General features: G+C 47.4%; 1 protein-coding gene across 1 annotated transcript in view; it reads right to left on the bottom strand.

The window, feature by feature from the left end:
• The window catches only part of LOC122420286 (protein shisa-6-like), a 38,679-nt gene that overhangs the window by 15,383 nt on the left and 10,523 nt on the right, over window positions 1–12,773 (bottom strand). The gene's annotated exons all lie outside the window — the stretch shown is intronic.

The following is a 12,773-nucleotide window of genomic DNA, read 5'->3' as shown; positions in this document are numbered from 1 at the left end:
TTTTGCATGGGCGAGGCAAGGACTCTTCCATGTACCTGGGCTGTCCCTCACGCGTGGGTGAGGCACTGTGCTTCCAGCCCTCTCCCAGCCAGTCCAGCCCACCTGAGATCGGGCCACACCCAGCCCACCCCGAGGCTTCCTTCCAGCTCCCCGCACTCGGCCCCCTTCCTTGAAAAGTGACAACCACAGCAGTTTAAAAAGGAGTCTGAGAGTGAATTGTTTCCTTTCATTATTCTGCCTCTGACATGCTGAACCTTCCTAGGAGAGGAGCAGCAAGCTGGCAATCTTATCATTTAGTGGCATTTATACAGCAATTTCAGATTTTCCGAATGCTTTCCCCATGCTGGCTTGCTTTTTTTCCTCAGGCTCTAGGAGGGAAAGCGCACACACGTCACCACCTCATTCACTTCTGTGGACCAAGAAGTGAGGAGGCGAAGACAGAACCTCGCTAGCTTGGTAAAGGAACTTCGGGCAGACCTGGGGCCTGGCAATAAGAAAAAAACACTGCCCCACAAAATCGAGAGATCTGGGTTCTAATACCAGCTCTGCCACTGATGAGCTGTGAATCTTCAGACAGATTTGTTAGCCACTGAAATTGAAATTTAATCTTTTTATTCCCCAGCAGCAAAACAAACGGTTTAGACTAACATGACCTCGAAGATCCCTTTTAATTCCAAAATGTGATCAATATTTTATATATATTTTTTTAACCATACATCCACGCAAATTACCTAGACTCCTTCACCCTATTTATGAAAGACACTTTCCTACCATTTTTCCATGGTAAGGAAACAGCGAGTTAAAAGTTACAACAGAAGTACAGACCAGTGGAATCAAATTGAAGAGTCCAGAAATAAACCTATGTTCAACTGATTTTCGACAAGGACGCCATGATCACTGGAAAAGAAGTCTCTTCAACAAATGGACGTCCACACGCAGAGAATTAAAACTGCACCCTCACCTCACACCATATGTAGCAATTAATTCAAAATGGATCATAAACCTAAATATTAGAGCTAACACTATATGCTCTCAGAAGAAAATTGAGAAGTCAGTCTCTATAACCTCAGACTTGGCAAAGGTTTCTTAGATATGACACCCAAGCACAAGGAACAAAAGAAAAAATTTGCAGACTCGACTTCATCAAAACTAAAAACATTTCTACATCAGAAAATAGCACAAAGAAAATGAAAGACAACCCAGAGAATGGGAGAAAATACTTGCAAATCACATTTCTGCTAAGAGATATGCATTCAGAATATTTAAAGAACTCTTATAATTCAGCAATAAAAAACAAACAACACAATTTAAAAATGGATGAGATATAATTAAACATTGCTCCAAACAAGGTACAGGCATGAAAAGTAAGTAGCTCAACATTTGAAAGTACAAATCAAAAACACAATATGATACATGTTCACACCCACCAGGATAGCTATGACCAAAAGACACTGGTCATAAAGAAACTGGCACGGATGTGGAGAAATTGGAGCTTTCATACACTACTGGTGGGAATGCAAAATGGTGCAGGCCCTTTGGTAAACAGTTTGGCAGTTCCTCCAAATATTAAACATAGAGTTTCCATATGGCCCAGCAATTAGAATACTCCTAGGTATATGCCCAACAGAAATGAAAACATATGCCTACACAAACTTTGTACATGAAAGTTCATAGCAGCATTATTAACAATAGCCAAAAGGTGGAAATAACCCAAATGCCCATCTTCTGATGAATGGATTAATAAAATATTGTGTATTCACACAAAGTATTATTATTCAGCCTTAAAAAAGCAAGATGCTTTGATATATGCTACAACATGAATGACCTTGAAAACAACATGCTACATGAAAGAAACCAGTCACAAAAAACCACGGGTTATGATTCTATGTATATAAAATACCCAGATTCGGCAGATCGATAGAGGCAGAAAGTAGACTGGTGGTTGCCAGGGGCTGTTGTTGCCGTTTAGCTGCTCAGTTGTGTCCAACTCTTTGTGACCCCGTGGACTGTAGCCTGCCAGGCTCCTCTGTCCACATGACTTTCCAGGCAAGAATACTGAAGTGGGCTGCCATTTCCTTCTCCAAGGGATCTTCCCGACCAGGGATCAAACCGGCATCTCCTGCACTTGCAGGCGGATTCTTTACCACTTGGCCACCAAGGAAGCCCTACTAGGGGCTAATGGAGGGGTTAATGGAGAATGACTATTAATAGGTATGGGTTTTCTTTGGGGGAATGATGAAAATATTCTAAAACCAGACAGTGGTGATAGTTGGACAACTCTGAAAATGTACAAAAATCACTGAACTGAACACTTTTAAATTTAAGGATGAATTTTATAGTAGGTGAATTGCATCTCAATAAAGTGACTATTACCAAAAAAAAAAAAAGTTTATATTCTTTTTCTGTCTTTATCTTGCCTCTCAAGTTCTTATCTATGAAGGAAATCTATGAAGGAAAAACAGAGTCAAGTGGTTAAGTCCATGTTTTTGGAAAGTCAAGACTAAATCTACGTGAATGACAGTGATTTCGCCCCTTAGGGAACATTTGGCAATAGCTGGTGACATTTTCTGGTTGCCACAAAACTGGGGAGGGAAGTCGACTGGCTACTGGTGGTCGGAGGCCAAGGATGTTGCTGAACATCCCACACGGCCCACCCCCCACAAAGAATTATCCCACCCAGAGTGCTGGCAAGGTTGAGAAACTCTAAGCCACATGTACCTAGCACTATGTGAAGCAGGTCTTTGATTAACGCGCAATGCAATCTAGTTCCTGCAATATCTACCAAGATGGGACGCTGGGCTGGGCTCTGGGACAAGTAGGGCTGGCAACACTGAGACGAACATCTTGAAATTCAGGGGATCTTGTGTGTCTGACCCGTCAGTGTATCTCTGGGTCTTTCTTGGCACATTGCTCAGCCATTTCTCTCTCAAAGAGAGAAAGGAGCAAAGAGTATCTCCATCCCAGCCTTTGTAGGGCTTTCAACCCAGCATCCCTTTGGTCCATATGGACAGTGTAAATGGCAAGCCCACAGCAGATTCACTCCAGGCTTATTGGCCAAGGGGGACCCGGCAGAGAAGAGATGTTCAACCTAGGATCAGGACTCTTGGGGTTGGTTGGGGGTCGGTAGGGGGTGGCTCTCGGTACTCAATCCTGAGAAGTTGTGCCGATGCGGAGGGCTGAGAAGTGAGGGGGAAGACGCCTCTCTGGAGAACATCAGGTGCCCCAGAGCATCCCTGCTTGCTGCTGGAGAAGGAGTTTTAACTGGGTTACAGCCATGCTGTCTCCTCCTGAAGGTAATGACTTGCGTGATACCCTCTCCAGGTGCCCTGTTGGCAGGGCTGAGTTGGGCTGCCCAGTTGAAAGGGAAGGACACGTGCTGAACAGACAGGCTAGCTAGGCTGCAGGGACCCTGCACTGTGTGGTCCCAAGGAGGCCACACCCACAGCAGGCTTCTCTGCTTCCATGAGCACCGCCCCCTAGGGTTCCCCCTTGCCCGGAGCCCTCAGGCAGCTAGGAATGGGGTCCTTGTTCCCAGGTGGTGCTGGGTCCCCCTCTATCATCTCACACCCCCTTCCCTCAGCTCCTCAAATCAATGACCTCCCTCCTCACTCCTGTTCCTCTCCACTTTCCATCCCCTTCTCTCCAGGGTGCTCAATAAATATTACTCTAATTCTGAAATGTGCGATCCCAGCCTCACCTAATTAATTTGGATACGCCGGAGGAAATGGGTTAAGGCCTGAGCTACTTTCTCACCGTAGGAAAGAAAATTGGTCACTGAGGAAGAATGAAGGGGATTTTGCGATAGAGTAGCCGTTTCTTTCAGGGATCGGAGGAAGGGGCAGAGACTGGGGAGATAGGTCAGACAGTGACAGAGAGACAGCAAGGGAGCGACAGAGGGACAGAGGTAGAGAAAGAGAGGGAACGGAAGTGGGGGTGGGGGAGAGATGGACAGAAAGGGAGCCAAATATTTGGGAAGAGAGTCAGAGCCTCAGAGCCAGAGAGAGGCAGAGGGCAAGATTCAGAGATGATGGAGTAAACAGAGACGATGAGACGGGGAGCGGGGCAGGGAACAGAATCAAAGGGTCAGAAACAGGCAGGCAGATGGAGCCAGAGAGAAAATGGGACACAGAGTCAAAGAGAAACTCAGAGAAAGAAAGAGATCCAGAAGGCAAGAGATGGGGAGAAGGGATCAGAGAGAGACCTTCCCAGGGAAAGAGAATCTGGGGGGGAGAGAGAGAATGGCCAGTGAGGACTGAAGCCGGTTCCCAGCCAAGGGCAGCCCCACCCCCCCACCCCCCCATGCCGACTACAGAGGTTCTAATTTAAGAACTTGAATCTGGTTCTTTGTCCTGCTCATCCAAACTCCCCAACCTCCCCCTCCCCCAGAGCCACTTCGCTGCAGTATCTGGATACAGGAAACAAAGTGATGCTTTTTGCCTGAATTATCTACCTAATTGTTTTGGTTCGCCGCACATGGATTCCTTGGCTTCCGTGAATGTGTGGCAAGCAGGGGAGAGTTAATTAATTGGACAGCAAATCTGAGCAGGGAAAACAGTCATTCTGATCACTCAAGCCAGAAAATGTTCATGTTCTTCAGGACTCATTGTTTGTGTGTTAGCCATCTGCTGAGCTGAGTTGCATCTTACACGTGGAGAACACTGAACAGGTTCTAAGGGCCTCACCTGCCTTGTCCAGCACGGTGCCTGTACCAAACCTGGAACCTTTGCAGCTATGGTTACCCCAATTTTAAACACGAAACTGAGGCTCAGGCTAATTCTAGAACCAAAACATCAATGGAGCTGAAATTTCAACCCAGGGCTTCTTTGCTGGAGTTCTGATGTCCTTCTGCTCACTGCGACTGCCTTTTTTATACATCTCCCTTTCCTAGGAATTGTCAGCTTGAATGAGTTCTCCCAGTCTCTCCAGCTGAGTCTGCTAATTTAGCAAATGCCAGTTAATATTTGGGCGTGGAGAAACAATTAGTCAATGAGTGTTCAGGTCAAGACCAATTATTCATTCGCTTAACACCTTGGTTAATGTTGTCAGTGGTCTCAAGGAATGAAAGTGCGTTTGCATCTTCCTAAGTATTGAGTTATCACAACCCCTGTAGGGACCAAGCCCAGTCAACATTCTGATGTGTGCTACTTGCATTCAAGACATGAAATCTGTCTCAAAATGGCAAACGATTCCCTCAACATTAGAAAAGTAAACAAAACCTTGGTTATAACTCTGCTTCATAGTTCTGCCAGCTTAGGAAATTAAAGGCTTTAATTTACTGAGCAATTACTATGTGCCAGACATAGTGCTAAACTCTTTGATGTGTGATCTTGTATAACCTTCAAAAGGACCCTATAGAGTACATGCTATTGGTAACCGTAGTTTACTGATGAGAAAATTAAGACTAAGAAATGTTAGATATCTTGCCCAAGGTCACACAGCTAATAAGCGGTAGATCCTGATTTCAAATGTAAGTGGATTCAACTACAGAGGCTGACTTTATACCACTGAATTATCCATTCACCCATTTGTCTATCTATTCATCCATCCATCTGTCCCATCCATCTACCCAAACATCAACCTACCTATCCTTCCATCAGTTCATTCATCCATCCTTTCATCTACCCATCCATCCATCTTTCCTTCCAATCCTCCATCATTTAATCATACTTACTTTTTCACCTACTGTGTTCCTACAACGGTCTCTGAATATGACATTGTACAGTGTGTTCAATCTTTAGTAGAAAAATCTACCCAGACAGAACTCAGTGGTCACCCAACTGCCCATTTCTCTTCATCACCATCAAAATCAACAGCCATAAAAGTTTTTACATTGTGCTCGCAGGCAATCTTCCATCAAATGAAACCCTTGAGTAGGACACCAATACACTTCATTAGACCCCTGCTCTGCACAAGCCCTACTCTATGGAGTTCTTGCCCTCCATCCAGAAGTCCCAGGACTTTGTGGCATTTCCAAGTTTAAAATAAATGTGGCAGAAGAGTGCCACATAAAATACCTGGAACTGTTTTGTCCTGATTACCACTCATTGAGCAGAAAGGAAAACTTAGGTTCCCCTTAAATGAAGTGGGGAAGCTAGGAACACTTAGTTTATCTCAGAAGTCTTTTTGATCTCAATTAACATACTTTTCATGAAGATCTCCTGTATATTTCTGCTCACTGAAGCAGAACAAATGGAAACCAGCCTTCTGCCTCTGCCAGTCTCTGGCTCTCAGGGCCACATAAATACCATGGAAGGGAGGAAATCAGTCTAGCTGGTGTTCATTGCATCTTTCAGTATCAAGAGCAAGGCAAGCTGGAGAGCTGAGACTCTTAATCAGGACCTTTCTCTTTTCCGGAGGAGCAGGAAAAAAAATTATGCTTTTGGATCGGGATGATAAAAGGCCAAAGAGATGAACTATTCCATGAATAAGCTATTCTGGTTAATGTTTTTTTATTCCTAACGACTAATGAGAACACTCTTGTTTTTGAAGAATTTTCTAAAAGCATTCCTGCCTAATTAAGTAGAGTATACTGAATATAATTACTTATAAAAATGCAAGGTTCTTCCATGAGAGGGCCACCAACCTAATCTTTAGTTCTCTTCACAGAGAAAACTCAGTAGAATGGAGACAAGCTGGGAAATGGAATTCCTATAAAAACTGTGGAATGAACCATGGAAGATTCTGATTGCTACTTCTATGCTATTTCTCCTAAAAGTAGAGGGTAGATGTTCTACTCCGGTTAAATGAAATACCCTGGTTATTTGAGTCCTGGATGACTGAGCTTTTACTTGACCCTGCCACTCAGGAAATAGCCAGCATCCTCTCTCCCCTCAGCTTCATTCTTATCTACTGGGCAGCCAGGGTGCTTTTATTCTCTGAAACACACACTCCAGACAATTGAAGTGAATATATTTTTAATAAACACGGACCAAGGAGAATGGCTTGATTCAGTTCTCCCTTTTCCTGGGTCTCTCACAGTCCACTTGAAAAACACAGCTGCCAGCTTTGTGTGCGCACAAGACTGCTCTCCACATACACAGAGGCTCCGAATGGATGGCGAGAATCTCTTTTGTTGTGATAACAATGTTTGTGCATCTGTGCCCAGCCGTTCCCCAGGTCCGAGTTGTCCCCGGCCCAGTCGGAATTCATCGTGGCCAATAAGCACGGCCGAACTTAGCAAGGGAAAGCTCAGCTGGCCGGCTTTGCTCTTCAGGCCAGCAGAGCAATCACTGCAACCCCGTGGGCACCTGTCCCCACGGTCAGCCTCAGGCCTGGCACCGAGTCGACGCACATCCCCGGGAACCGTGATTCATCCCTAATAGTGTCTCTTCCCCACGCACCACCCCTTGTCTCACAAATCACGTGAAAATCTACCCAGGCCTAGGAAATGCGGTAGCATCTACATCAAGCGCAGATTTTTTTGGAAACATTTGGATTGTCTGAGCATGCATCAAAGATCTGAATGCGTGAAGGGCAGCTACCCTTTGGAAATGGGAAAATGGAAATGCTACCAAGATCTGTTAGCAAGACCACTTGGGCAGCCAGGTGATAGATGAGCTAATATATGAACCTGCCGCCTCTCTTATTGTTGATACTGTTGGAGTCATCTTCTTGATTTGCTATTAAGCACAGGCATAAATCTATAGGAGAGGCAAGAGGAAGGTGGTTATAACCTACTAGCTAAATATGGGAGTCTGGAGCCAGAGTACCTGGGTCAGAATTCTGACAACCCAGGATATTGGTGGGTCTTTCCTGCTGATTCAGACGGTAAAGAATCTGCCTGCAATGCAGGGGAACCAGGTTCGATCCCTGGATCAGGAAGATTCCCCTGGAGAAGGGAATGGCTACCCACTCTAGTATTTTTGCCTGGAGAATTCCAAGGACAGAGGAGCCTGGAGAGCTCTAGTCCATGGGGTCACAAAGAGCTGGACACGACTGAGTGATTAACACTTCTCACTTCACTTTCAGGATATTGGTGATCATGAGGTGGCTGCTTAAGTGCCCTGAGGTTCTGTGTTCTTGCTGAAAAACTAAGGCCAAAATGCTAAGGCCTCAAAATAACGTCCAGCTCTTAGGGTTATTACGAGGATTAAACAAGTTTGTACTTGTAGAGCACTTAGAACAGAACCCGGTACCTTGTAAGCACTACCTAAATATTTGACTAATAAATAAATCCAAATACAACCTCCCAGGATCTACAGAGGCTCAGCCGATAGCACCACGAGGAAAGCACATGTATACAGGTGGAAGAGGGGAGCCGGGCAGCTGACTCAGGCAAGCCAGATGGCAAAACGCCTGCCGTGGAGAGGGAGCCACATGGCAGGCCTGTGGCTACGGGTCATCCTGGAAGGGACCACCTACAGCCCATATTTTCCACTCAGGCCTGAGGTCAGAAATGCATCTGGTCACACACCAGCTTTGCCAAACTCTGAACTTGGATTCTGCAAGCCAAGTGCTGAGTGCCCGTTCCTCCCTGTGAGCCCAGCACAAGTCAGGCTTCCACTAGGGCGCAAAAAGCAAAACAAGGATTCTGTCCAGGCATTAAAAGGGCAAATGGGTTAAACGGATCAGGGCAACATTTTCTGCAAAAGATTCAGTAATTCTTTTTTTCTTCTTCCTACATCCCTTTTTCTTTTTTTCTCTTTCTTCTTTCCTTCCTTCTTTAAAAAAAATTTTTTTTTTAATTTTTTTTAACATTGTTGTCATTTCCAAGTTTAAGTACCTTCACATCAATGCAACTATTGAAAGGGTGGGGTACCCAAGGGTGGAGGTTGCTCCACTGTACTTAGTCACTCAGTCATGCCCGACTCTTTGTGACCCCATGGACTGTAGCCCACCAGGCTCCTCTGTCCTTGGGGATTCTTCAGGGAAGAATACTGGAGTGGGTTGCCAGGCCCTCCTCCAGGGGATCTTCCCGACCCAGGGATCGAACCCAGGTCTCCTGCATTGCAGACAGATTCTTTACCGACTGAGCCTCCAGGAAAGCCCAAGAACACTGGAGTGGGTAGCCTATCCCTTTTCCAGGGGATCTTCCCAACCCAGGAATCGAACCAGGGTCCCCTGAATTGCAGGTGAATTCTTTACCAGCTGAGCCACCAGGGAAGCCCATGCTCCAGTGGGCAGACCTCAGAGGAAAGTGAATCCTGGCTTCCCACAAGAATTAACTGAACGAGAATTGCGTCCGAGGAAGGGAACACACCACCTCCAGGGGGAGAGGGAACCCCAGCTCTAGACACATCTGGCGCCCAGAGGGAGAGGCACTAAAACGTATCATCTGCCCCTGGGAACCAAGAGGGTCCATGAGTTTAAGATGTTAAAGACAAGCGTTCGCAGGAGGCCACGTGCAGAGAGCATTCTTATATGAGTGGAGTGTGCGAGGAAAATGCATTTTCTCCTGCAGCCCGGGGCTGCCGCGTGTGTAAGGATACGAGTTATCTCTGTGGACCTGAGCCTCCCAGGTGCGCTGAGAACAGAAGGGGCCGGAGAAGAACACGCCTCCACAACTGGAGAGTCCCCCACCCCAGAGCAGGGCAACAGGCCAGAGCAGGGCTGAGCCCTGGTCACGGGCACAGAAAGTGACAGAAGTTGCCATGAGCCTGCTTCCTGTTTTCAGGAAACGCTCTAAGGCAGAGAAAGACGGATGCTGACCTCCAGGAGTGAGAGGAAGGGGGCTTAGCTAGGGGTCCCTCGAGAGCCACCGAAGCTGGCCAAGGGAAAGAGGCCAAGGTCCTTTCCTGTAAGGGTGCCTCTAAGGACATCCTTTATCATACTGTCCACGGGGTTCTCGAGGCAAGAACACTGGAGTGGTGTGCTAAATGGACTCGAGTTTGAGCAAACTCCAGGAGAGAGTGAAGGACAAGGAAGCCTGGCGTGCTGCAGTCCATGGAGTTTCAGAATGAGTCGGACAAGACTTAGCCGCTGAACAATAACAAAGGACATCCTGTCTTGTCCTATAGTGGGTGCAATGCTGCCTGGTCAATCCAAAGAGTGGTGTCGGGACAGCAATGCGGGAACAGACAATAGGGGAAGAACGGACGGAGGCAAGACAGAGATCTGTCCTCTTAAACCCAGAGACAGGGCCAGTCGTCCTGTCAGCTTCTAGGTCCCTAGCCTCTCATGCCCAGCTGGTCTTCCTGTGGCCCAAGGGAGCGAGGGGAACCCCACGTGGTAGCATAATCCATCAAAGCCGAGGGCGAGAGAGTTTACAGATTGAGAACCTCAGGGAAATACAAAAGAACAGAAAACAAAAAGAAGGGAAATTAGTAGGAGCGCCCAGAGGGAATTCAAAAGGGAATCTGAAGCAGCCCGATGGGCAAGCATCACCAATCCAGCAGATTGGGGGTGGGCTAGTAATGGGGTGGGCTAGTAATCCCACTCAATAACATGGGGTTGGGCTAGTAATGCCACTCAATAACACAGACGTGGAAATTATAACACACTTGAAAGGAAATGCATTTTTACGGCTTCCTGGGCCATCGCAGGATTACCAACTAGGCTAAAAAAAAGAAAAGAAAAAAATTGATCTTCGGAGAGCTACTTTATTGAACAGATAAGAATGATTTGTAATTAGCATGCCGATTGTCTGCAGAAGGGCCTGCTTGAACACAGTCTGTCTTTCTGCCTGGTGGACGCACCCTGTACCATCCCTGCGGTCTCGTCTGAGCTATTAATCTGTTCGTCACAGCTTTTTATCAGACAGAGAAAAGAAAAGCAACTTAGCCGAAGTCCCATTTGGATAAATTTTGAATTAGCAGAGTCTGAATCGATGCAGTCTAATGAAGTTACAGCAGGACAGGACAAGTTTAAGAAGGAGAACTAGAGGAAGTGAGGAAAGGAATAAAAGAACTCTCAACAGAGGAGGAATCAAAAGAAGGACAGATGGAGACAGAGGCCTCGGTGGTCAAAGACACCGAGAGGAACAAGAAGCAACATTTTAATGATGTGACTTAAAAGACAGAGGGACAAGCAGCAGATCCTCTGCTGAAAGCCGGGTTCTCGTCGCAGATGCTGGGGGTGGGGGAGGGGGCGCTGGCACAGAGGTGGGTAAGAAGCTGGCTGTTGAGGCTCTGAGGACAGAAGAGCTGAGTGAGTTCCCACAGCCTGAAGAGCCTTCCGAGCCGACGGGACAGCATTCCTGGGAATGTTCAGGCAGATTTCTCAGGATACAATAAAAAGGCAGAGAAGGTCCAAGAGGGAGGCTGGAGTCCAGATTCTTCCAAAAGTTCTGGAGCAGCCTCAGCACGTGGGCTGGGCTTCCTGCCCAGTCACTTCAGGAGGTGGGTTAACATAGGGCCACCTTCAGTTGCCCAGACATGGGGGTGACCGAGGCCAGAGTTCCTACCGAGAGGATCTGAGGCTGATCAGAGGACTGAGGGAGCAAAGCTCTCCTGGAGACATCTTCTTTGCTATTATGGGGGCCGGCCCCCTCCCTGCCCCAGATTCCAGGGGTCTGTACCCCAGAACCTCAGAGTCCAGGGTGGGTGGGTTCTGGACATATTCCCCTCCTTCTCACTCTGGCACCTACTCCCAGGGTTCAAATCCTTCCTCGCTGGAGCAGCAGGATGGAAGGAAGAGGGAAGTGTTGACTGTCTGGGTGGGAAGCCTCCTTCCCAGAAGAGGACATTTGGCTGAGGGAACAGCGACTCTGTCCAGAGGACAGATGTCCTAAGTAATGAGACTTTAATGTCGGAGCTAATGGGAACAGTACACGAGACCAAATGCCAAAAAAGCAAGGAAGAATGAGAGTGTTTGTGAAGCCTGCAGAAAGCTGTGACTCCCCTCCCAAACGCTGGGGAACGGGGCCAAGCTCGCGGCTACCCAGAGCCTGGCTGGAACTCAGCTTCCATGGGTCCCGAGGTGGGACCAGGGCAGGAGGGTCCAGGGTTCTCCTGCCCCTCTGACCAGGGTGGGGGCTGCAAACAGTGCCCAGAAACCTCCACGCTCCCACACCTGCCTTGATCGGAGGGTCAAGGACCTAAGCTGCAGACCCGGGAATGTAAGCTCTGCCAGGGACCACCACCATAGCTGTGACCGTGAGCAGGACCACCACCAGCAGTCAAGATGGCTGAAGCTAGAGAGCAAACCCCAGGGCTCTTTCCTTTTCATGGGCTTTTCGGGACAGAGGGCTTGAGGCCTGGAAAAGCAGAGAAACTCTGGTGAAGATTGAGGAATGAGAACGCAGGGCTCAGAGAAGTAGAGCGGGGAGGCAGGGTGAGCTGGCCGGGATTCTGGGTCTGGCGAGCACTGTGCTCGATGTTATAAATGGGGCAGAGTGGGGAGCTGTGATAAATGGAGCTGTTTGTGAGCCATACGTCTTTGTAATTAAAACTGGGAATGGCACGAGGTCCATCCTCTCACCCCTCAACTCGCTTCTTTTCTCTAGTGCCCCATTACTCTCAGGAGCCAGGACTCCTGCAGAATTGCTCTGGGGGAGTCCTTTCAATATTGCAAAGGTTTAAGGGGGAAGTTGTTTGACGGTCTTTTTTTTTTTCTCCAATTAAAACCAGTGTGTTTTTGTGTGTTTTTACTTTTTACCTTTTCTTGGTATTGTCTTCACAATCCTCCACCAGTAAAATCTCGAAAAGTAGATTATGAGCTCGAATGATTCTCAAAAAGAAGCCCTTTTCACTGCCTCGGGCACCTTATGCCTGCAGGCAATGCAAATGGGTCCACCAGCCCAGAATCTAGGTACCCTGGTCCTTAGGTCACTCATCCTCCGGTCCCTTACAGAAATGACACATCTCAGGGGACAAGACCCTGATGCTGGGAAAGAT

The sequence above is a fragment of the Cervus canadensis genome, chromosome 1, assembly GCF_019320065.1.
Source record: "Cervus canadensis isolate Bull #8, Minnesota chromosome 1, ASM1932006v1, whole genome shotgun sequence".
NCBI classification, from domain to species: Eukaryota; Metazoa; Chordata; class Mammalia; order Artiodactyla; family Cervidae; genus Cervus; species Cervus canadensis.
The sequence above is the reverse complement of the archived record's forward strand: the minus strand, read 5'-3'. Positions and strand labels throughout refer to the sequence as shown.